This window comes from Pantherophis guttatus, chromosome 7, assembly GCF_059756535.1.
Source record: "Pantherophis guttatus breed Tessera chromosome 7, ASM5975653v1, whole genome shotgun sequence".
In the NCBI taxonomy this organism is placed as follows: Eukaryota; Metazoa; Chordata; class Lepidosauria; order Squamata; family Colubridae; genus Pantherophis; species Pantherophis guttatus.
The window spans coordinates 70711777-70730261 of record NC_142069.1 but is presented as its reverse complement, the minus strand read 5'-3'; the positions used below and the strand labels follow the sequence as shown (position 1 = coordinate 70730261).

The 18485-nt window shown below is 39.8% G+C and overlaps 1 long non-coding RNA gene across 1 annotated transcript; it reads right to left on the bottom strand.

Annotated features, from left to right (window-relative positions):
- Window positions 1-2315: 2315 nt before the first annotated feature.
- Window positions 2316-16538, bottom strand: LOC132710545 (uncharacterized). Its single transcript, XR_009621253.1, has 2 exons — window positions 16490-16538; window positions 2316-2457 (listed from the first exon to the last, which is right to left on the bottom strand). It is a non-coding gene; the product is annotated as an uncharacterized LOC132710545 (long non-coding RNA).
- Window positions 16539-18485: the final 1947 nt, after the last annotated feature.

The window sequence follows — 18485 nt, the reverse complement described above, 5'->3', positions numbered from 1 at the left end:
TCAAGGCTGACTCAGCCTTCCATCCTTCCGAGATGGGTAAAATTGCTATTGCTATTGCAATCTGGTTCAGTCACCAGGACTGGAGGTTTAGTCTTCTGAGCTTTCAGACTTGTGCTGGAGTCCATCCTCAGGCAACTTCTCTCTACTAGAATGTGTGGTTTGGGCTACTCTATGTGTCATATTTACATGGTGCTTTCCTATTGATTGATTGGTATGGTGATGGCCAATGATAGGTTGGATGTTTCTAGCCCAGTATGCTGCTGCTTGGGCATGAAAAACTATGAGCAACTCTAATGAATACAGAGAGATGTGCTCTTCCAAGGTCAAAAGCATTTCTTTCAAATAATTTTCAAAGTGTGCAGAGTCCAGTTTTATAAATCATGGGCAAATTATTTTTCTCTTTTATAAACTGAAGTTTGCTGGTTAGTATTTAAGCCACACTAATGTCAGTACTAAGATGCTAAGACGCAAATCAATCAAAAGGTCAATCAAAAGGTCGGCAGTTCAGCTGTTCAAATCCCTCATGCTGTGTAATGGGGTGAGTTCCCATTACTTGTCCCAGCTTCTGCCAACCTAGCATTTCAAAAGCACGTAAAAAAAGCAAGTAGAAAAATAGGGACCATTTTGATGGGAAGGTAACAGCGTTCCGTGCACCTTTGGCATTTAGTCATGCCAGCCACATGACCATAGAGATGTCTTCAGACAGCACTGTCTCTTTGGCTTTGAAACGGAGATGAGCACCACTCTAGAGCTGGAAATGAGTAGCATGCCTGTGCAGGGGGAATCTTTACCTTTACCTAATGTCAGTACCTTTACTGACCATTCTGTACAGAATTTACTGGAATGATCTGCAAAAGGCATTATATAATAAAACAGTTGGGACAGGAAGCTTTAAAATCACTATTGTGTACAGGACTTGTCTCTCCAGTAGTAAAAGTGTTTCAACCTCAAGGCACTTTAAAGATGGGTGAATCTATTAAGATAATGTTCAGTCCACTCTCCTTTTTTCCAACCTCAAGATTTGACTGATTTTTTCTTTCATATATTTTCATTTAAAAAAAAAGTGTTTGTACACATTTGGATTTTCTTCATCTAATACATTCATTTAATATTTCTTCTAACATGTATTTCTTCTAAAGTGCATTTCTTTCTAATGCACTTTTCATGACCACCACTTCTTTTTAAAACATTTTTTCATAAATCCCTTATGGTTGCATTTTTTGCTTGTACGGTGTATGCCAAGGGTGTCATACTCAATTTCATTGAGGGTTGCATCATGGTTGTGTTTGACCTAGGGGGGTTGGGGTGGGTGTGGCCAGCTTGACATCACTAGTGTCAGGGGCACCTGTGGTGGCCCAAGCTCTGCCAGCGAAAATAGGCTCGCAAGCTTCATTTTTGGCTGCCACAGCCTCCTGCAACCCTCTGCCAGTGAAAATGGAGCTCAGGAGGGCCACAGGCCAGCCCCATGGGCCAGATCTAAGTATCCCATGGGCCAGATCCAACCCCCAGGTCTTGAGTTTGACACCCCTGGTATATACATATTTGAATGTCTACTTTTTTAAAAAAAAAGTTGAAATTTGCATTGTTATTCATATTTAGATTTTGGAAATCCTAATCAGAAAATCTGCAGGAAATATGAAATGGAAATGTATCCTTCCATCCTAAATAATACAGAGCAATGACTAATTTTATTATAATTTAAACATGAAATATATGAATTCTTTAAAGCATTTTCTATGGCTTAGTGCAAATAATAATAATAATACAGAGAGACAGAGAGAAGTTGGCAAATTGACTAATTAACTACCCTTGACAGAAAGATTAGAAAAAAAGAATCTTTGATATTACAAAATCTCCCTAGGATGAAAAATACAGTACCTTATAGGCAGGAATACAACTGTTGTCTGGAGAAACATATAACTTGTAAGCATAAAACTGTAGTGCATGCATGAATTTTTAAAATTACAGAAGTTCTTGTAGATTAATCTTAATTTTTGTTGTTCCTCTGTGTTACCTAACATCTGACCAGACTATGCAAGCAGTTAATTTTTACAATTCACTTTTCATTCTAAGCATTTTATCCCCAATTATCTAGCACATCTCTAAATTAGAATATAATCTAAGACTTCTCTAAGCCTAAAACAAGCTCTTCAAGTGAATTAACATAGACACACACACATAAATAAGGGTGGAAAGGTCATTCATTATCCAAGAATTGGATGACAATGTGCAAATAGGTATGAATGAGTTTTCAAGGTGCATAAAGGTGAAAAACAAAGAGAACTCCATTCTGTAGAAGCCAAGCTTGTTAGGTCTGTAACTCAAAATAAATAGAAGTTTATTGGCTAAATGATATGCTTGGTGTTGCCTTTGGAGATGAAAGGCTTGGAAAATCATTCCCATACTGAATGAATGATTGTCTTCAGATCGCTTAGCTGTAGATGGATTCTTCATCAACTGAAGAAAAAGAACAGATAATCCCAATAGTTTATGTAGCATTTGTACTTTCAAAGTACATTGCAGAATCTCTATTATGTGCCCTTAATGCAAGTGAGCCAGCAAAATTTATCACAATTATCTGTACACGAGGAAGTGAGAATCAGCCCAACATTATCTACAATGTTAGCCACATAGTTTGCCTTAAAGAATATTATCCAATAGATGAAGTCCTTTGCTAAATAGCAAAATAATGATAATGATAATGATGATGATGATGATGATGATGATGATGATGATGATGATGATAATAATAATAATAATAATAATAATAATAATAATAATAATAATATGTTGTCCCGATTGTAATTGGAGCCCTTGGAGCAATACCCAAAGGGCTACCCCACTATTTAGAAATTCTAAATTTGCCAGACTTGAACATTTTGACTCTACAAAAAACCACCTTACTCAGAACAGCTTACATCCTCCAACGATACCCTAACAGTTCCTAGGTCCTTGGTTAGGACTCGAGCTGCTGAGCAATAACCAGGCTTAAAGGCTGTGAATCTCACTAAAGATTAAATAATAATAATAATAATAATAATAATAATAATAATAATAATAATAATAATGCCACCTGATCAGTGGGTGCAGCAAACTTTCACAAACTGACTACCTACAATGTCATGACCGCATTGCTAAGATCATTCATTGGAAATTGTGCCAGAAGTTTGGATTTGAGTACAGCAAAAACCACTGGGAACATCAGGTTGAGAAAGTTTTAGAGAATGAGAAACTCAAGATTTTGTGGGACTTCAGAATTCAGACTGACAGGCACTTGGTCCACAACACACCTGACATAACAATAGTTGAAAAGAAAAAAGTATGGTTCATTGACATTGCAATACCTGGTGATGCACAGATTGAAGATAAGCAGCAAGAAAAAAATCACAAAGTACCGGGACTTGCAAATTGAAGTTGAGCGACTGTGGAAAAAGAAATTGTGTGTTGTCCCGCTTGTATTTGGAGCCCTTGGGGCAATACCCAAAGGGCTACCCCGCTATTTAGAAATTCTAAATTTACTGGACTTGAACATTTTGACTCTACAAAAACCCACCTTACTCGGAACAGCTTACATCCTCCGACGATACCTTAACAGTTCCTAGGTCCTTAGTTAGGACTCGAGCTGCTGAGCTATTAATCAGCCTCAAAGGCTGTGAATCTCACTAAAGATTAAATAATAATAATAATAATAATAATAATAATAATAATAATATAATAGTATAATAATAATAGTAATAGTAATAGTAATAGTAACAACAGCAACAAAAACATTGACATCGCGGTACCAGGAGATGCCAGAGTCGAAGAAAAAGAACTGAAAAAAATAATGAAATATCACGCCCTAGCCATCAAAGCTACATGGCTATGGATGAAACATGTATCAGTGATACCCACTGTCATCGGGGCACTTGGTACCATGTCCCAAAATTTTATAAGATACATCAAGAAATTGCAGCTTAATGCAATAACACCAGCGGAACTGCAAAAAACTGCGCTACTTGAAACATCGTACATCTTAAATAGATATTTGGTTGATACCTAGGACGCTGGCAGCAACCCGTATCAACCATTAACACCAGTCAGTGGTATTTCTGAGGCATTTTTGAATGTTCAGTTGACTGAGTTTCATGTTTAATGAATAAAGTTAATAATAATAATAATAATAATAATAATAATAATAATAATAATTATTCTTTGTTTCTTCTCTGTCATAATCTTATTTGCATTGGCTACTCTGTATCTTTAATTGTAAGATAAATTAAAGTGAAATTAATGGGCCCTTTGTACTGCAGCACTAGGTGTGCACGTTTGTTTGTTTGTGTGTGTGTTTGTCAGCTTAAAACTGTGAACAGGGAGGTCTCTGACTCCACTGCAACAATCCAAATTTTGTAGGTGAGTTACTTGATCTGCCTGCCTGCCTGCCTGCCCCCCTCCCCTCACTCACTCACTTTTCTATTATTTATTGACCTATCCATCTGTCTGTCTCCCTCCCTCCCTCCCTCCCTCCCTCCCTCCCTCCCTATCATCCTCATCCTCATCATCCTCATCCTCATCTATATATTATCTAGCTATCTGTCTGTCTATCTGTCTATCTCTATATCTAATGGGAGAGAATATTTATAACTTGGGGTTGAACTGTGGGCTCCTTGGTGTTCTCTGAGTTTGTCTGTTTGCTTGCAGATGTTTCATTACCCTAATTAGATAACATCCTCAGTTCTAGAAGGGAGGGAGGTTTGCAAACCCCTCTCCCTTCCAGCACTGCTGATGTTACATGGTTGGGTGATGTATCTTTCATATGAATTTGTACCATTTTGTAGTGAATAATCGCTTACCGATTTGCAGTCAGCTAATTATCTTTATATAATTTATCCATTAGATAGAAAACCACTAATATTTCCATACGTTCCAACCATTGGTTAGAACAGCAGTCCCCAACCTTGCAGGGGGGGGGAGGGGAACTGTCCCATGCAAAAGGTGGACTGTCACATGGGTGTGCCTTCCGAACCAGCCATGGCCCAGTAATGGGCTATGGCCTGGGGGTTGGGAATCTCTGGGTTGAAAGATCATTTTTTAAAATGTGGCTTGAAACTGATCAATTACTTTGGAAGATGTCTTTGGGTCAAACTACGCTATTCTGAATCTAGATAAGAATGTAGATTTTGAATCTAGAATGTAGATTTTATTTGGGAGAAATGGCTGCTCTGCAATTCCTTCAATAGCCTGTAGTTGGAAGATGAGGATGAGGGTCAGTATCACTGATAGAATTGTGCATAATGTCAGGCCACAGATTTCATGTAGATATACAAAGACATATGTATGTCTTTGTATTTGCAATTGGAAACATCTGTTTGCAAGAAGCAAAACATCATTGCAAACGGAGATGGCCTAGAGCTGAACAATGATCGGTTGAGATATATGTTACCTACCTGTTGCCAAGAAAAGAACACTCTTATTGGCTGTCAGATAAAAGCAAATGCTCTGAACTCACATTACATTGGAGCTGATAGTGTCCTGGGAACTTGAAATGCCCGCTCAAGCTGTGTTCTCCTTAAAATGCAGAATTGAAAAACTTGGGTAACAAACTGCTGGACCATGTCCATAATCATTGCAAGCATAGGCTGTTGTCACTGGATCAGCTCTGAAATTGAATTACATATCCACTCTGCTGTCTTGGCTCAGAGATTTGCTATATGCTGCATTTTTGCTTGGCCTTGCTTAAATCAATAGCAATCAAAAACATACCTCAGTAAGACCTTAGATAGAAGTTTCATGCTGCTTAAAATGAGTTCTTGGCCATGAATCACCTATTCACCAAAACTGAACAAATGCAGACTTCATCCATTAAAATGTTAAAATTAAACAGAGTGATAGAAGATTAATTAAATAATTTGATGATAATGCTGCCTACAATAAGGAAACCCTGCCCCAAAGCACAGAATACTTTGCCTGCCTAACTCTGATATTTAATTCAATCACCATCAAAAGAAGCTGAAATTAAGAAGCTGAAAATATTTTTTTAAATTTCTAGTAATATATTAATCGCCCTGCACTAATTTTATTATACAAAAATGTAAACAGTTCCCAAGTACAAATTGTTTCAATTTAGAAAGATTTTTTTAAAGTTTGTGAATTCAGCCAAATGAATCAATGGAAATTAGGCAGTTGTGTAGAACAGTGAATACCTTCTGCCTTCCAGCAGATTGCTTGTTTTTTCATGTTGCATTTTTAATTTAAGAAATAATCTTTAGCTAAATTAACATTATAGATTAATATGATGTGATTATAAGGGAGGACAGAAGACTCACCTGTTTATCCTGATGAATTTAAGCAAAGATACTTTTTTAAAAAATGATTAACTTAGAAATCAAAGGCTACCCATTTAGCAAAGACTCGGAGTAGCTTATGAGGATTAAAAACAAAACAAAACGAGAAATGTAGTAGCAACAGTAAAAAAGTAGCTGGAAAGCTGGAAACAAACTCCATTACAGTGCAAATAATGTTTTACATATTATCACCAACCCAATGCCTCTAGGGAGAACCAGATTTTCAACATGATCCTCTTAGGGGTCCAGTGTTCTGCCCCAACTCTGGATTCCCGAGGATATTGACACACACCAACGGTCCTTATCAAATTTATTAAGTAGCAAGAATAAACCAAAGTCCGGCAAAGGCTGGCAACCAGCCCAGAAAACAAGATACAATAAGACTTTTCCAAAAATGCTCTGATGATAATTACAAGTTGTTTCCAGCAAGAAACTTACTAACGTCTTGTGACTTAAATAGGCTAAGGGAGTGGCCAATTATCCTCAAGCCTTACTCTCGAGGAGACCTCCTCCTCCTGAGTAGCCACTCCTGCCTTTTGGCAGCCCTGCATGCTCAAGCATTGAGAAGAGGCTCCTCCAGTTCTCTCTCTCCACTTGAAGGAGCCTCTGGAGGTTCTGAAGGTCCTGGCTGAGTCTCTGCCTCTGGCACCACATCCTCTTCAGCCTCCTCGCTGTCCAATGCGAGCGCTGGCTGTGCAGGCTGCTGACGTGATGCCACACCAGCCTCCTTGTCGGGATCAGCCATGATCCACGCAGGCCGCTAGCGGGCCACAACATCCAGCCATTTGGATCTCACAGGAGATTTATACATATGTATGTGGGTGCAAATGTATATGTGTGTGGTAAGTGTATGTATGTGTAGGTGTACATATACACACATATATACATACTAATTATATATAAAATTAGTATGACAAACTGTTTCTAACTTGGTATTTCAGCTCCACTGGCATTGTAATAGACTTTATCTATCTTGCAGCTGGATATCCTGTTCTTCTCTTTCCTTCCACATTTCCAAGCATTAAAGTCTTCCTTAGAGTGTTTGTAGAAATTGTGTGAAGTGAGTAATTTGAACATGGACATTTTTGCCTCCTGTGAGAACTCTGGGATGATTTGTTCAATGATCTATTACTTTGTTTTCTTGGCTCTCGGTAGTATTCTCAGGTGTCTTCTCCAAGACCTAAGTTCAAAAGTGCCAGTATCCTGCTTCTTCAAAGTCCAACTTTCACTTCCATAGAGTGTCACAGAGAGAACTACTGCTTTCACTATTCTTTGTATCTATCTATATATCCTACTTATTTAAAATTATATATAAAACATATGTTTATTTTTTTCTCATAAAAATAATTACACTATTTCTCTTTTTTTTATAACAAGAGTCTCATGAAATTTAAAATGAAAAGATCATTTAATGAAGGTTTTTTTTAAAAAAAATGATAAGAATTGCCAACCATAAAGAATTTCCTAAGCTGCTTGTTTTGTTTCCTAGCATTTTTTTTTTTAAACTTCAGACGCCTTTAGAAATTTTGCCTTGAGAGATATGGGTGGGCAACAGGATTAGGCTGGTGCTCAATCCAGACTAGGACCTGTGCAGGCTCTGATTGGTTGTTTCCAGTGGTGGGATTTAGCTGGTTCTGTCCAGATTGCACGACCCGGTAGCAGTGACTGCGGGAAGCTCTGCCCACCTGCCCGGATGTAATGCGTGACTACTGCGCATGCGCAGAAGGCCATGCTCATGCACAGAGGTGGCACATGCACTCACATTTGCGAACCGGTAAGGAAGGTAAGTGAATTCCACCTCTGGTTGTTTCCCTGCATCTTATTCTTCTTATTGTGCAAAAAAGTACAGCATTGTTAGAAGTCATGATATGGTCAGGTCTTCCTGTGTCTGACTTTTCCATTTAAGGTTTGTTTAGAGGTTCTAGTAGAGGAGTGCAGCTATCATATACCTTTGTCTGAAGATCAGTATGCAACTTCTATCTGGGATGGTCATCCTCTTCCACCAAGCATGTGGCTTTGGGAGGGACACACAAAGAGTGGTGAGAGAGAGAGGGGGGGGGACACATGCCTAGCCGGTCCAATCAGCCAAATCAACTATGGTGATCAATTGGGTTACAAATGTAACAGCAATATTGCCCACATACCCTTATTGCTTTTCATCATGGATACCTTTCTATTATATATTTCGCTGCTTTAACTTTGTACATTCCTTTAATTTCTCCTTTGATTTCTTCCATGTTTCCTAGTATCATACCAACATTAACCTAAAGACCCGAGTGTGGACCGATCCATTGTTCCCTTCAAAGGAAAAAATAATATACATGGCAGATTGTTCCTGCTTTTCAATACTGTTGCAATAGCAACTCTTTTGTTTGCTTGATGAAATGTTCTTACTTAGCTATTTTTCTTTATAAATTGTAAAGCCAAGGAGAAATATTGCATATAGTGGGATTGGGGTGGGAGAGGAATGGGACCACACTTCACTAGTTTGTGCAGAAACTGAAAGACTGATAACTGGGTGTAATAAGGATTGAGTATTTTACACATGCTGGGAATTTCTAATCAAGACTATCCTTTCACTGGTCAATGACCATAACAGAGTTTTGATTTGATTAAGCACACTCTTGGATCAATTGCTATATTTAAAAATATGTTAATTTTACAGTTTTGACATTCTAAATTACATGTGTGTGTTTGTGCATGTACAGTATGTACATGCACAAAATAAACTATGTGCATCCACTAAATAAACTATGACTCATTGAGTAATCATTTCAGAGATATTTCCTTACCTAAACAGAGAAATAGAATGACTACAAGCAGTCATAAAAACAGAGGGAGCAGCTTCCAACTTTCTACCAACTTCCCTGTTGAGTTTTCTTGTCGGAAACTGATAAGGAACATCCGAAATCTTTTTTTGTTTCATCCCTTCCTTCCTCTTTATCCCTCCCTCCCTCCCTCCCTCCCTCCCTCCCTTCCTTCCTTCTGTCCCTCCCTTGTCATTCTTTTATTATCACCCATAGGAATGAAAAAGGAACATACACACACACACACACACAAAGGTACATCTATAAAGGTAGAGAACATAATAAGCAATATAAACTTTGCTGTTCATCTAACAGCAGTTGCATGGAGAATTCATTGCATCATTGGCTTGCATAAGACAGCATTAAGTCAGTGTAATGAATTGTCAGACTGTTGCAATAAGCAATATGCTATACATTTTTGTATCTGACAGCCACCCTTTATTTTGAGAATCCTGTTTTCTAACAGAAACCTACTTGTTAAAATCCTAGCAAATATAAGATATCTTCTTCACTCAGAAGCACATGAACACACAGCCAACTACATCTTGTCATTATCCAACTTTGCCCAGAAGATTCACCATGCAACTTGTTTCAGCAGGTTCTGACCAGTTCTGGAGAACCGGTAGTGGAAATTTTGAATAGTTCAGAGAACTGGTAGTAAAAATTCTGACTGGCCCTGCCCCTATCTATTCTCTGCCTCCCAAGCCCCAGCTGATTGGAGGAAATAGGGATTTTGCAGTAACCTTCCCCTGGAGTGGGGAGGGAATGGAGATTTTACAGTATCCTTCCCCTGCCACACCCACCAAGTCATGCCATGCCCACCAAGCCACACCTACAGAACCAGTAGTAAAAAAAATTGAAACCCACCACTGAACTTGTGGTGGGAAAGGGTAAAAAGACTATAAAAAGTCTCTGTTTTTAGAGAGTGAGAAGAAAATTGGCAGCACTATAAAAGAAAAGCAGAGACTGTTTTTCCCTCAGAATCAATTTGGGCTCAAGAAGGAGAAATTCCTTCCTAATCAAGCTGGTCATTGAGCAAAATAAAATTTATTTGTCTATCATCTGTGTCTACAGAAGGTACTCAAAAAATCAGGGTAATGGCCACATTGTAGCAATTGAAACTTTGCCTCTTTTTTTTTATATGCATCACGCATAAAAGAGAATGCAGGGAATAAAAAGAGAAATAAAAGAACAAGAGAACAAAGAAGGAAGAGAAAATGAGACAGAAAGATAGAATCTATATAAGTAGATATTATTCCCTTAGATACTCTGTGACTTACCATCAGAAAAAAGCGTTCTCTTAGCAACATAAGAAATATGACCTTAGTTTGAAAGTGTGGCCTTGAAAAACTGCCATGACCTCACTAAGCATAATCTTTGTGACCTTCCACTAAGCACTGTAAGAGATGAAGAAACATGGAGAATATCTTCAGAACTGCTAGCATAGCAAATTCCTCTATTCAACTCTTGACTTGGGAGACCTACCCTCCTAAGGTACAGGTGTGAGATAAAGCTATTATGTAAATAAAATCCATTTTAGCCCATTATTGTCTACTTAATTCCATTCTAACCTGTTATTGTGTATTCCCACAATAAACTGGAAGCAGGATCTAATTTGTTATCTGGTCTTTGCATCTTGTAGATGCTCAGAAACAAACCCGGCATTTTCTGCTTCTAACTTGGTCAATATTTTGACCAACTATACCACAATATGGTATAGTTGTGATAAAAAGGGATGCGGTGGCTCTGTGGCTAAGAAACTGAGCTTGTCAATCGTAAGGTCGGTAGTTCAGTGGTTCGAATCCCTAGTACTGCGTAATGGGGTGAGCTCCTGTTACTTGTCCCAGTTTTTGCCAACCTAGTAGTTTGAAAGCACGTAAAAAATGCAAGTAGAAAAATAGGGACCACCTTTGGTGGGAAGGTAACAGCGTTCCATGTGCCTTTGACATTTAGTCATGTCAGCCACATGACCACCGAGACGTCTTCGGACAGTGTTGGCTCTTCAGCTTTCAAATGGAGATGAGCACCGCCCCCTAGAGTCGCGAACGACTAGCATATATGTGTGAGGGGAACCTTTACATTTTACAGTTGTGATATATGATATGGCACAAAGCAGTTTTCAAGGTCTTGAAATTGCCATGGTTTCATAACAGGACTAATTGTACAGGTGGGTTCCAAAAAAAAAGTTACAGTTGTATAGCTACAGTTGAAAAATAAATAAGTAAAAGAGCATAAATAAATCAAGCAGAGGTGAGGCTAACTTCACATGTTGTCAGTTGTGGACAAATTTCTCTTAATATGAATGGCTAATTTGGTAGTACACTTGTATGTTTCTAACAATCTTTACTTCTGGGGAAAAGACAAGAAACAAGAACAATTTTGAGTAAATTCTTCTATAAGCAGGATGAAAAATAAGTTTAAATCCAGTGCCTTTGAAACCAACAAACAAAAATGCAGAAGGATTTTTTTTTTAATTCTAAAATCTGAAAGTTAGTTCTCTCTGATGGAGAAGAATAATTCACATACATTTCAAAAGCTGACTTTAAAAGTCTCTGAAAACTCACAATCACAAAATGTAGGATTTACATCATATTTCAGAGCATTAATTTTCTTTGTTGTTCATATACAATTATATGTATTGCTGCAAAATATTTTTGCTGGCTTCAGACTAGACACTGAAAATTCTTTGATCAATATTTGATGTTCATGTTGAAAAGTTGGAGACCTACTTCTTCATAGTGTTTCACTGTAAGTTGAAAACACCTCCCTAGTAACTCTCATGCAAAATATAAAGAATGCTTCAGGCTTTTCTCATTAACTGTTTCTTGGTTCCTCCAAGCAAATTTCACTGCTATCATCTAATACAGATTTTTCTACTCAAAGTGCTAAGAAGCAAGACTCATAATATTCTGAATATTAATAATTGAGCCTTCCTTCCTTCCTTCCTTCCTTCCTTCTTTCCTTCCTTCCTTCCTTCCTTCCTTCCTTCCTCTATAGTCCCTTTAATGCAAAAATAGAAAACTACAATAATATACTATAAAAAGTAGGACCTGAATATTTTAAATGATTGAAGTATCTAAAGCTGCCACTCTAGCTCATTGTCATTTTGATTTGCCATGAAAATTCATATCAAGCTTTGAAGAGGAACTTACCATTTCTAAGTACTGATATTCATATACTCAGTGCAAAGCAACACATTTACCAAAATGAAAGAGAGGATTAACCTAGAGCCCCAAAAGCAAAATAGAGTTTTTCTGTGGAACAAATGTACTTTGTGATACTTCCTTTTTTAAAAAAAATAAAGCTTACTGTTAAATTAAGAACTCGTTTAAATTACTCCATTTCTCTTGAAATCTCTGATACTAGCAGGCTATGTTAATCTGAGGAATAAAACAGAGAATCTATTGAATGTTAAGAAATAAGATTAGACATTCTAGACCATCTTGAAAATACTGTATATAGTATTACAGGTAAAAGAATTATAAGAATTCCATCTAAACAATTTCATTATCCAAATTTCTTCTTTATTTGGTTTGTATGAATAAAGTTTGGAATAAATGTTTGTGACAGAATGAAATGTTTTCTGTAAGAATAACCTTAATGACTCTTTTTGAGGCATTGGCTCAGCCTTCCATCCTTTTGAGGTCAGTAAAATGAGGACCCTGATTGTTGGGGGCGATAGGCTGACTCTGTAAACCGCTTAGAGAGGGCTGTAAAGCACTATGAAGTGGTATATAAGTCTAAGTGCTATTGCTATTGCTCTTTTGGTAATTTGAATCCCCCAAAAAGCATCCTTGGAAATGATGGTAAATAGAAATAAATATCACAGAGGAACCTGCATAAGTGAACCAACTTTGATGATCTGACAATGAAAAGTTTTCATGAGCAACCGATTTCTTGAAAGCTAGGGGAGGAAAACCTGTATTCCACTGTTGTGAGTGAGAGCTGTGCTCCTTTCATAATAGTGTTAAGTTAGTTGATTTTGTCAGGAAAAAAAATCCAAAACAGGTGGTGTCTGAGTTAATCTAGTAGGATTTTAAAAAAAAATGCTTTTGTGAATTTTCACTCTGGCAAAAGAATTCTGGATTAAATAGGCTTTTGATTTAAGTCACCAACCTTATGTATATGATTTCTGTTAATGCGTTGGAATACATAATTTTAACTAAGAACTGTAAGTAATAAAAATAATTCTTGATGTTCTCTTGTGGAGTCTGTTAGTTCAGAGGCAATTTTTAAGCATCTACCTGTCCTTATGTTTCTCCACTTTTCAAGTGATTTCTATGGTAGTTGAAGTAACATCTAAAACAATCATATAGGTAATCACACCCATTTCACATTATTCCATTGTGCAATTTGTGCTGCTTTATTAAACACATAGACATATCTGTTGAAGAGCGATAGAGGAAATCCCAAATGAAATTAAAAAAGCATTTGCTATAGAATGTAACTCCAGAATTAATTTTAGATATTTGCTTAGTTATCATAGAATTATAGACGGACTGGATTCCGGGGAGAGAAAATATCTTGAATAATAATGATGTGTCATAAGAAATGAATTCTTTAAGTAAACAAATAGGAAAGCTTTTATTTATGAGCCTGTGAGTGGCACAACTTCTTTTAGCTCTTATTATTATTTTGGTTTGTCACACAGTCAGCAGGATGTTCAGACTGGATTTGGCATTTTTGCCTATTACCATATTTTTTGGACTATAAGACGTACTGGTGTATAAGATGCATCAAGATTTCAAAGAGATAAGTAAGAAAAAAAAGATTTTTGCCCTCCCCAGCCCCATGGAGCACTCTGCAGGCCTCCCAAACCCCATTTTTCGTCCATTTTTTGGTCAAAAATGGCCCTGTTTGCATGCAGAAGTTTTGGGAGGCCTGCAGAGTGCTCCTGGGGACTGGGGGAGGGCAAAAACACTGCAGTTTTTGCAAAAAATGGGCCTGTTTTTCACAAAAATGGGACGAGCAGGGCGAGGCTTCGGGAGGCCAAAAATGGCTATATTCGGTGTATAAGACACACCAATATTTCCATCCTCTTTTGAAAATGTGTCACAAATACCATTGACTGGTGCTAATGGTTGATACGGGTTGCTGCCAGCGTCCTAGGTATCAACTAACTATCTTCTTAAAATATATGATGTTCTGAGTAGCGCAGTTTTTTGTAGTTCCACTGGTGTTATTGCAGGAAGCTGCAATTTCTTGATGTGTTTTGTAAAATTCTTGGACATGGTACCAAGTGCCCTGATGACAATGAATATCACTGTTACATGTTTCATCCATATTAGTTATTTTTAATCTTTGATTTGATTCACAGTTGGGATTGGTAAAAAGTTAACAGTTCAAGTCTTAACCAAGGACCTAAAAGCGGTTAAGTTAGTGCCTGAGTATATAAATTTCCATGTATCTAGGTAACCCTTTGGGTATTGCTCCAAGGACACCTATTATTATTGGTACAATCATTGATTTCTTCCTCCACAATCGCTCAACATCAATTTGCAGATCGTGATATTTTGTTATTTTTTCTAGTTGTTTCTCTTCAATTCATGAATCACATTGTAGTGCAATATTAATGAACCAGACTGTTTTATTTTCTATGAGAGTGATGTCAGGCCTCTTGTGGGAGTCTGTTTTTTGGATTCAAAAGTTCCACAAGATCTTGACCTGCTCATTTTCAAAAACTTTGTCAATTTGAGGTTCCCAATAATTTTTGCTGCCTTTGAACGCAAAGTTAATGTTAATGGGGCATCTTGATTCCTTCAATTTTCACTTGTTTGATAGTGAGTGTGCACATTTGTCCAATCCAAATTCCATTGTAAAATCTTGGCTATACATATGGACAGCATTGAGCAGCAATTCTATTTCAGATGGAGTTTTTTCATACAGCTTCAGATCGTCCATGTAAAGGAAGTGAGGTAGTCTGTCAGATGTTTTTGATGTTTGATAGCCATGGCCTGAGTTATTCAGTACTGTTGACAGAGGAAACAGTGCAATGACAAATAGTAATAGTGATAGTGAATCTCCTTGAAATATTCCTCTCTTGATATTAACTTCTCCCAGTCTCTCATCATTGACCTGCAACTGTGTCTTCCACTGTGCAATCAATCTTTGCACAAAGCTTCTGATGTTTCTACTGACTCCTGTTATTTCTGGTTAACCAGTCATGTGGCAGAGAGTCAAATGCCTTTTTGTAGTCAATCCATGCTGCATTCAGGTTCATCTTCTTTCTCTTGCAATTTTCCAAAATCATTTTATCAATTAGGAGTTTATCTTTTGTTCCTCTGCTATTGGGGCAGTTTTCCAGTGTGCTGCGTCTACACTCCATAGCTGGGACCAATCCTCATTTCTGACAGCAACTGAGAGAACTTTTTAAATCAAATTCCTACCTCACTCTGTGCTCTAGCCACACCCCTTTAGCCTTAATTCCCCAGTCTTTCTCTCAGTTGCTGACAGACTGAGGTGATTATTTTTCCTCTGTGCTCTAGGGTAATGCGATTAGGTTTTTGAGTTATTTTTGAGTAGCTGTAAATTTCTTTTCTACTTATTTCAGTTAGGAGAAGGCTTTTTCCTTTTGTGTTTCCTGGATTGTCTGCCGCTTGCTGTTTTAGCTGACTGCATGCCTGGTGAGCCGGGTCGGGTTGAGCTTCACGCTTCGCACGCACACAGCTGCCGATATCTGTCCCTGCGGGGCGGATTCGGCTGGGAGATCGTGATCGGTGGAGGAGGGGCTCTGTGGTTCGCCGTCGTAACCCCTACCTCGTAATTATTGAGCTGGAGTTTCTCGTCTTGTGAAGCGACGGCAAGGCAAGTAAAGGCCTCAGCATGGGAGGCTCAGCTCCCTCATTAAAGAGAACCAGCTGCCGTCCCATCAGGGATCTGCGGGCGGAGCCACATTTTAATAAGGCCAGCCCAGGGATTTCCTCCCTTTCATGGGTAGAGTGGCTTCTGGGGATGCTAGCCGCCCACGCCACAATTTTGGTTCAGCGGCCTCGTGGTGAGCGCTGTTGGTGGGGATTCGACTCATCACGCCCGCCATTTTGATGCAACCTCCAACTTGCCTGGGCGAATTATTTCAGGCCTCCGCCCTTGCCTAACCAGCGGTGATTGCTTGGAGTGGCGTTTGAGGGCATTTTGTTTTGGGATTGACCTTTCTTTATTGTTTGGAGTCGTTCTGGCCATTTCTTGGTCAGTGCTCCTCAAGACTACAGACAGGCCCAGGCCCTGGGGAGGCCGGCGGGCCTGCTCCTCGTAGGCGGGTTACACTTGGGCCTAATCTCCCCAAGGGTTCATTGTACATAAAATAAAAAAGAAAAAAAGAAAAAATAATAATAAAACCAATTAATTATTATTATTTCTTACCATTGTTGTACATAGTTCCCTTTCTATCCAAGGTCTTTTTGCTTGGGGGCAATGGCAGACTTATCGTTGTCCTCAGATCTTGAGCAGAAAACCAGCCCTGCTAGGTCCTCCAAATCCCATAAGAAGAAGAAGAAGGACAAGCGTTCTGCTTCTGCCAGTCATAAATCACAACATTCCAAAAACCCCGCTGTTGGTGACAAGGATGCCCTCCGTCGCCACAAGGCATTTGAGAAACAATATGAGAAGGCCAGACAGACGGCTGCCTTACTGGTCAACCAGGATCAGAGTCAGACTCAGCCAACGTCTCCTGCTCGTGAGCTCTCACTGTCTGGGTATGCTTCTATTACCCCATTGGCTCTGTCTAAGAGGGTGTCACAATCCATGCCTGATGTTTCCGTTGCTGGAATGGATTTCTTTTTACTGCCGGCAGGACAGGCCCCGTCAGCCACCTTTACCCCTACAGCTGAGGGCCTACATCCATCTGATCTGACCCCAACGAGCTCGCAGGTCGATTTTCAGGTGATGCTGTCCACGGCCTTGGCCACCATCATGGCTGCAGGGGTCCATCAAGCTGCTCAAGGGCCTGCTCCGGTGGCACGTCAAGAGGCAGCACATGTGTCGCAGACTCACAGGTCCCGTTCGCCCCTCTGATGGGAATCTGATTCGTCAGGAGAGTCCGAGCAGGAGGAAGGGTGCCCTGAAGATCTCGAATTTTCGGAGGATGAGGGCTTGTTGCCTGACACTCTGGCCTTTACGGGCTTGTTTTGTCCATCTTTATTTAAGTCTCTCCTCCATAAGGCGCATTTGACAACTAATTTGGGATCGGTGGGGGCCCAACTCCCTGCCTCCCAACCTGAGGCGGGTTTGCATGATGCTCTGTTCAAGCAAGCTAAACAGGAAAAAGCCTTTATCCCATGTCCCCAGTTGTTTACAGACATGCTGCAAGCACCATGGGGCCAGCCTGGGTCCCTCACTGTGCCTAACAATCAAGACAAGAAATTGTATTGCTCACCACCTGAGTTGGAGGCACTGTTGGATTTGCCAAATGTAGATGCTCCTGTGGCAAGCCTCACCACTCAATCAGTGATATCTTCTGATCCGTTGGATGGTCTGAAATCTGAGGACAGACGCATGGAGTTGGCCTTTCGTAAGTCACATCAAGCGGGGGCCTGGGCCATCAGGACCGCTACGGTTACTTCTTTCTTCAATCGTGCTTCCTTAATCTGGTTGCGCCAGCTTCAGGAACAGCTTCCCCCAGACGAAATCCGCTTACATCAAGATGTCAACAAAATTATAGCGGCCATCGAGTACTCAGCTGACACATCGTTGAATTCTGTGAAGTTTACTTCTTGGGCGCTTGCTTCATCTATACATCATGGCGGCTCTTCTGGCTTCGCCCCTGGAAGGCAGATGTCAAAACAAAATGGAAACTGGCTTCGGCCCCATACAAGGGGCCTAATTTATTTGGGGCCGTTCTAGAACCGCTGCTCATGGAGGACAAAGATAAACAGAAGATCCTACCATCGACCTTCCGTAAGCAGGACAGGCGTTATACACCTTACTCCCAGCGACAGCCCTTTCGGACCTACTCTGGGCCCGGGGGGTCCTCTACTTACTGCCAGTCCTTCCAGCCTTCAGACCACTCCTCAGACAGGTAGCGCTTTCGGGACCGGGGCAGACCACAGGTTCCCTCAAAATGACCTTACCGTGGGTCCGGTTCCAAGCCTTTTCGGCGGGGCAAATGACTCGCCGCGGGAAGGCCCGGTGGGGGGTTGCCTCCGGGCCTTCCACCAGCAGTGGACACTGTCAACCTCGGACAATTGGGTACATTGCACGGTTTCCGAGGGGCTTCTGATCGAGTTTATAGATCGACCCCCGAAGCGCTTTGTCAAGTGCCCCATACCGCATTCATCGGAACAACATCGTCTCATGCTGGCAGAGATAACACACCTCCTAGACATCAACGCAATAGAACAGGTTCCGTTGGACCAGCAGG